At 38.8% G+C, this 7,894-nt stretch overlaps 1 long non-coding RNA gene across 1 annotated transcript; it reads right to left on the reverse strand.

Annotated features, from left to right (window-relative positions):
* Positions 1–429: 429 nt before the first annotated feature.
* LOC102155943 lies at positions 430–7,337 on the reverse strand. Its single transcript, XR_005374424.1, has 3 exons — positions 7,126–7,337; positions 6,557–6,741; positions 430–1,365 (listed from the first exon to the last, which is right to left on the reverse strand). It is a non-coding gene; the product is annotated as an uncharacterized LOC102155943 (long non-coding RNA).
* Positions 7,338–7,894: the final 557 nt, after the last annotated feature.

Raw genomic sequence — 7,894 nt, forward strand, 5'->3', positions numbered from 1 at the left:
GAGCATCTCCCTTTGGCTCGAGTTGTGATCCCAAGGTCCTGGGATTGAGTCCTGCATTGGGCTTCCCACAGGGAGCCTGCTTCTCCTTCTGTCTATGTCTCTGCCTCTCTGTGTCTCTCATGAACAGATAAATAAAATCTTTAAAAAAACTGAGCAATTCATGCAAAGGTTACTGGAACTTTGCTTTGGTCAAAGAATATAGAAACAAAGCAAAGCAATAGCCAACAAAGTGTTTCACACAAATTTTCCCTAACAGTGAATGATTCCAGTTACCAGTTTTGTTTTCTACTGCCTTAGGACACAAATATTCCTGATTAAGGGGGTCTTCTATAAAAAAAATGCAGACCCTGGCTACATAAAAGAACTCACCACTAAAGTAAGTAGTGTTTTTATTGAGAGCAGTAAGGGTATAACTGCTTTCCATTGACACTCAACTTATAAAAGAGAGACAGGTCATAGTAGATTGTACATCTATCTTGCTTTACTTCAAAAAAATTCTGCTTTTATTTTCCCTTCTTGGACTACACTTTTCAATGATCTGTCCCATAGGGGAGAGATGCAAAAGTAGACAGACCCCACAAAGCAGGCAAACTCACAATGGTATAATCTTAAAAGCTGCTTACTTCCTATCCAACCCTACATCCTCTTCAGAGTTGGAGCTGAGTTAGACATTTGCAGGCATGCCTTTCCTTCCTTCCTGAAAACAATGGAGGCTGAAGCAAGGCAGTGATGGGTAGCAAGAGTATAAAGGGTATGCCCCCATGGAGAGTCAATGGCTGACACTGATAATTGGTTAGAAATCTCTTTCTTATTGAGTTAAACAGTGGACTCAGAATCTACAACTTCAAACAGCACTTCAACAGCACTTCTAACAGTTCCTACCAACCTGTTGGAGATGACAAACTCCATGGACCTATTCACCACTGTGGGTGAAAGTTGAAGACAACTTCCCTGGGTGAGTGGGGGAATAATGAGTTTCCCAGCTACATACTCTTGCTTCTGCTTTATGACCCTCCACCTGGAGATGTCAGCCATCTGGGGAGTAGGTTTTTGAGATGTTGGAGACCATCTCACTAAATGAGATGACTTCCTCCTCACTTCCTTAAAACATCCAGAACAATAGTTCTCAAAATTAGTATGCATTCAAAGGATTTGCAGCTCCACTCCCATAGATTCAGGGGGTCTAAGGTAGGGCCCAGGTCTTCCACAGTTGACGCTCTTAAAAACACCATCTCTGGATTGCTCTTCTTCCTCTTTGGAGTGAGAGTCATTTTTGGTGGCTCTGGGGACTCAAAGGGGTACCAAATAGAAGGTGAAGTAGATCTCTCTGCCAGTCCTCACTGCTCCTACTGGTTTGGTTCAGACCTAAAAGTTCACACCAGACAGAAAGATTTGTTGTAATTCTTCTTGGCAATGATATACTCACTGATTCACCTCAAAAACAACTATTCCTGACACCCAGTAATTTTTAAAACCATGTTGAATGGATAGACTCATGAGTCTAATTTTACTTCAAGAAAGAGCTCTTAGAGGTCTTTTGATATATATTTGATAGATTTTAGAAGTCTTTGATCTGCATCACCTCTTTAAATACTTTTGCAGGAACAGAATTGTGGAGCCCACCCCAAAGTCAACACTGTCAATTGAAATGTGCTTGGAGTGACTTGATCAAGGAGCATTTCTGCTGCCTCGATACCTAGTCTGGATAATTGAGAAGAGTGGCAGTCAACTGGCCCCAGAGCACAACCACTGGCTGACAAGATCCTTTGTTGCACAAGCTGCCCACTATGCATAAAAGAACAAAGCTTGGAGCAGATGTTGGCATGAGAGTTGTCCAGTTGAAAAACTGGCTCCATTGTCAAATTTAAAATAGGACTTTATAAAATAGATCACACAGTTATTCACCTGTCTCAACATCATTCAAGGTCAATTGTGCCAGCTACTTTTTACATAGGGAAGGAATTGGCTCCATTATGTCTTTGTAAACTGTAATGCCATATTCTCAGCAAGAGCTCATGCCACGCAACTGTAGGGTGTCACCTGACACATCTCTGAATGGGACATAAGCCATCCGCTACCAGAGGGTCCACCTTGTCCTCCAGGGACGAGAGAACTATCCAGATTCATGGCGAGTGGACTTCCAAATAACATGAGATTAAAACTGATTCAGCTTTTATTTCAATTCAGTTCAGTACTTATTTACTGTGTACCTGCTGTTTACCAGGCTTTGTGCAGGGCCCTGGTGATATGGTGGGGATTTAGCTAAATGGGGTTGGGCCTTGCAGAGCTTTCAATCAGGTACAAGAGTTCTCACCTCTTCTATGCCATAGAGCCCTTTTGAGGTTTAGTGAAGCCTACGAACCTCTTCTCAGGATATTAGTTTTAAATGCATTAAATACATAGGGTTATAAAGAAAATCAATGATAATGAAATTGTCTAAATAATTTAAAATTTTTGATATAATAATATATGTGTTTCTTTATTAATGTATTAAATAAATTCTTGAGGCATGTCTTATGACTACTATAATAGTGATGAGCATAAATATTTTAAGAGATTAGTAATAACTGTAATGTGTTATGAAATATCTATGCTCTATTGTTGACAAAGTCGCAGCTGCTGCCACTACTGTGTTTTGTTGCCTCCATTCATAAAGGAAGGAAATGATGAATTTCAGTTTGAGGTTAGCAAAAAAAATGTAATTTTTTTCCCAACTAAGTCCATAAAACACTTGCCCCCCCACCCCCAAATTTCTATTAATGGATCACTTGGAGGTTAGTCAAGTCAGGTGAAGAACACCTGGAAGTGGGATAGACAATGAATTTGGTCATTTATCCACACCATATCTATATCTATATATCCATATAGAAGTAAAGTATAATGGATGGCAGCTGTTGTGATAGAAGAGTGCAGGTGCCACTGTATTCCCCCAATGCAGTCATGAGTGGAGGAAGGCTGGGACCTTTGGAAGAAGTAACAGGTAGGTTGGGACATAAAAGTAAAGGTATCCCCATGGAAGGTATAAAAGGAGAGGAAAGTCAATACTGTTTCAGACAAGAGAAATCATATGTACAAATCCATAAGGTAAATTAGAGCATGCATGGGAGAGATGAGAGGAGTTTCTGGGGCTCGACTGTGGAATGGTGAGGTGTCTGTGGTTGGGAAGGGTTAAGAGTGGAGAGTGGTGGAGATGTTAGACCACGAGGGAAGGTGGTCCTCCATGCTAAGGAGCTGACCTTCATCCTAAGAGCAGTGAGAAACCATGGTTAGTTTTCAGGAAGTGTGTTAATTTAGAAGATCACTTTGACTACTATGTGGAAAGCAGCTCATGTCGGGTAAACGGAAAGAGGCAGAGAGACCGTTGGAAGGCTTCCAGGCTAATTTGGTCACTGATTTGATGTGGGAGTGAGCAGGACTCTGGGTGTATGATGGTGCCTTTACTGAAATTGAGATTGCAGAAAGAGATGTGAACTGAGAGGAAGGGAGAAATACTGAATGTGGTTTTGAGCATGGTAGATTTCATGTGCCTGCGAAAAACTCAAGTGGCCATAACCAGTATGCACTTGTGTATCTGCATGGAATCTGATGCACAGAAATAAAATATGGGCTGGAGATGTAAATTAAACTAATCTTTTTCTTGTTGGATACCAAACGAAAGATTCTAAAATTGGCGAAAAACTATATTGAATCACATATTATGTAATTATTTTTAAATACCATTTAATGCTATGCACCAGACATAATATATAATTTGGATGTATTTTCTCTGTCTTTGAAGAATTGTACAATTGTGCTAACTTTGCAGACAGGAAAACCAATACTAAGAGAAGCTAAGTAATTTGTAGGTCATAGAGTGAGTAAGAGACAAAACCAGACTTTAAACCAGGTCATTGGATGCCCAAACCCATGCTCCTAAATAGTGTGTTATAGGGATTCTCTCAACTACCTCCCATGAGAAAAAAAGTATAATGTTCCATTTACAGAAAAGACAACAGAAATTTTAGACTTTCTCTTTTTCTCTCCCTAAAAAGTCAACCAATTTCTACAAAATTTTCTGCACATTTTCAATTGAGGTTACATCTTATTAAAATCTTTTAACCCATTTCATTCATGTGTACCATATGTGCTCAATACCTATTAATTAAATGAATGGAGATCCAAGCTTCACCTGAGTTAGATTCATTAAGGAAGAAGAATATGCTTAAACATTTCATGAATTAGGTAGAATTATGTTTGTTGCAAGAGACATTGACCCATAAACTTAATTCAGATTAGTTTAAGGGGAAAAACAAAGGGTGATTTCCTGAATAATGGAAAAATTATCTTCTCTTCAGGATGGCTGGATCCAGGTATTGTTCAAATGATGCCACTAGAGTTGGTCTCCACTGTTCCTCCACAAGGCTTTTTTTTTTTTTTTTTCCTCCACAAGGCTTTTCACAAGGCTACCTCCAGTAGCTCCAGGTTGACATCCTCTTGGATTCATTTCCAGGAAAAAGAACTTCTTTCTTGCAGCCATTCTAGTATGATTCTTTGAATTGCATCTCTTTGGTCTGGCTGGGATCACACACTCAGTTTGAGCCAGTCTCTGTGGCCAAGAGGAAAGACTCTGATGTCTGGCCTGGTCTGAGTCACGGGTCCACCCTTCAAGTGTGGGCGAGGGTGAGAGTCCTCCCAAAACCATATGCACTAAGGGGATTAGAGGGGTGGGACCTCCCCCAAAATGCAGCCTCTGCTAATAGTAAAGGGAGGAATATGTGCTGGGCAGGCAAAAACAACAGATGTCCATTACATTTGGCCACAGCAAAATAAGATTCTGGTTTGTCACAAAGAATGCAGTTTTCATATAAATATCTTTGTGTCTAGAGATAAGAATATTTCGACAACAGTAAGTTCCATCGTTAACTCTTCAATCACCAGGTGCTATTTCATGAGTCGCTTTGTGGTTTTAACTAGAATTGAATAACATAACCAAGACATAAAACTTTAAGGGCAGCTAACTGCAAAAAATGAAAACAACCATAAGCAATGTTACTGGCCTACTGTCAGAAATTTCTAAAGCTACATGCTCTGTGATTTAACAGAAAAAAAAAAAAATCATCCCTGACACCAGTGTAACTTCTGTGTGAAGAATAAGTGACTAATCTTAGAGCAGAATAAGAAAACTTGCCCTCATTACCTAACATCTATTTGGTTCCTGATTTTGGATAATGTGAGTTATCACTGTGAGGGAAACCTATATCGGATTTAGGCTAATAATTCTCTATTCTTTAGGTAGAATAACTTTTACTTTTTGGTGTATCCTCATAAACATCAATGACATACACAATTATGTAAATGTAACATTTAACAAAATAAGAACAAAATTCCATCCGTTAGAGATGAACTATAGCATTCTCGAGATGTGTGACAGTGTTAGTTTTGTTTAGAAGTAAAAGCAAAAGAAGGAGTAACTAGCTACCTAATAGAGCTCATTAAGTAAATACGTTGTCATCATTAACACTGTATTTCTGTGGTGCCAATATTAGGATGCCCTGGGATGACAGATGTCTAGACATTTCCTAAAGAATAAGTTCATCTCATAACAAAGCAGAGCAAAATTAGACTGAGGTTTTTCTTTTCTCCCTCTCCTTTTTTGTTCTTGGCACCTAGGGAGAGATTAATTAAAGAAGGAACAATAGGAAATTGTCCCAGGAAACTAATCAACATAAATATTTCAAGATCAAGAGAGGGAGATGAGTAGGATGTAACTGCCATTCATTGAATACCTACTACGTGCATGGAATTTGGCAATTAAGAAAAAAATCCTTTTTATCTTGAAATTATTTTAGACTTACAAAGGTGTTGCAAGGAAAGGTTACAGAGCTCCTATTTATTCTTTAGCCATCTTCCCCTCATGGCAACATTGTATACAACCATAGAACGTTTATCAAATTAAGAAAATAACTTTGGAATAATATTATTAAAGTACAGACTTCATTTGGAATATATATATATATATATATATATTTTTTTTTTTTTTTTTTTTTTCCTGTTCCAGGATCTAATCAAGGATTCCACATTGAATTTAGAACAATTCTTTTTAAGGACTTACATATATGTCCTTTGGTCTGTGTGACTTCCATGCAAATGAAACAACAGTTACTAAGAACTTATTAAGATTCTCAGTTGGCAGATTTTCTGACATCAAATGCTATAATTTTCTTATCCCTATACTGCACTTTGCTTATGAATTCATAAATTTAGAAATTTATATTGAGGATATTTTTGCCTAAATATCATGACCAATTAAAGCATTTAAAACCCATACTTTCAGAAACTCCCCCCTTTAAAGTGTGATAGAGCCATTTTCACCACCTATATTGATCCAAAATTAGTTGGTCATGGAGATCAATATAACTATAAGTATATTGATACTTATTGATCATATTGATAATATAATATTATTAATACGATAAGTATTAAGTAGCCTAAGAATACTACTAGTATTTGATCAATTCAAAGGACGGACATTTCCTTCAAGGTTCTGAACAAATAAACAAGAAGTGGCTGAGTGTACCTTGTGGTCATTTGTAGCCTCACGTCCATTCCCGCTCTTTCGATGTACTGCCATTTTGAGAGGGGGAGGTGAAATGAGCTCTTCCCTCTTACACGTACTCTTGGTGAAAGGGCCGTTTCATGTGATGATCCCACACTGCAAGCAAGTCAGGGATCACCTTCACCTTCTTCTGACCTGGAGACAGCCTAGGAGGAGGTATAAGAACTAAGCTTAACCAATTGCGAATGGTTTCCCAGAACTTTGGATCTTGAGGAGATAACATGAAGATGAAAAGACTGATCAGAAGTCAGCAGCCAGCTCACCATGGCCATTTCTACTATTAAACCCTAGTTCCTGTTGTCCAGCCTTCTCTTCCCGTCCATTTCAAAGCCAAGTTCTCTGACTGCCCATTAATTCTGTGCATCTGCACCTCAAATTTCTTTCTGATAAACTCCCTTTTACTTCGATGAGCAGAACTGGTTTCTGTTGCTTGCAACCATGAGCTCTAAGAAAAACATACATGGTCTCTGGCCTAAGCGTGACTAATTCATGTTTATTAGGCTTTGGAGGCCAGCAAAATGCTCTCTTACCCAATTGTTTCTCTGCTGAAAACTGAATATTGGCTTCTAGCACCGTGGGCCTGGACCCAGTGCTGCTCGTTTGGTCATAATCCTCACACTTGGTTCTTGCTGTCTGAATTCTCCCCAGATGATATTCTCTATGCAGGCAGGGCCTTGGCCACCAGCATAGCATGGTGTTGGGCACACAGCTGGCACTCATGAGCTACAAGGGAAAGAAATGCATGAATACCAAAAACATTTCTCCCAGTGAATACATGCTGTTTTGTCACTGTCTTTGTGAAGTCACATTTTTTACCTTTGTGATAGTTATTTCAACTTTTAGGGAAGGGCCACCACTTACATCCAAATTAGCAAAAGCAGATACTATTTCTCCAAATATTGAAGGAGACCCGTTTAAAGGTGTCTGCCGGAAACATTGCCATCACTTAGGTTGGAAAGTGTTTACCAATTTTTAGTTCACCAGATAAGCCCATATTATTAGTTGGTATAGGGTGGTTTAGAAAGAAACCACTTCCATATGCTCCATGGAAGCTTGTGATAGGTCATTACAACTCTTAGGGTAGACACTATTTTTCTGTAGAGTTGAGACATATTCAGAATCATGGACTCATATGTGGGGGCAAAATTATAGCCCACCAAAGCCATAACAACACTGTTTAGCAAATGAGGGTGATGTTTACAACAGGACTGAATGTGACAGCTTTCAAAGCATTATGTATATTGCTAGGCATATACATGTACTGCACTGACAGCATGTCAGTTATAATTTTTGTAATAA

This window comes from Canis lupus, chromosome 20 (genome assembly GCF_011100685.1).
Source record: "Canis lupus familiaris isolate Mischka breed German Shepherd chromosome 20, alternate assembly UU_Cfam_GSD_1.0, whole genome shotgun sequence".
Classification (NCBI taxonomy): Eukaryota; Metazoa; Chordata; class Mammalia; order Carnivora; family Canidae; genus Canis; species Canis lupus.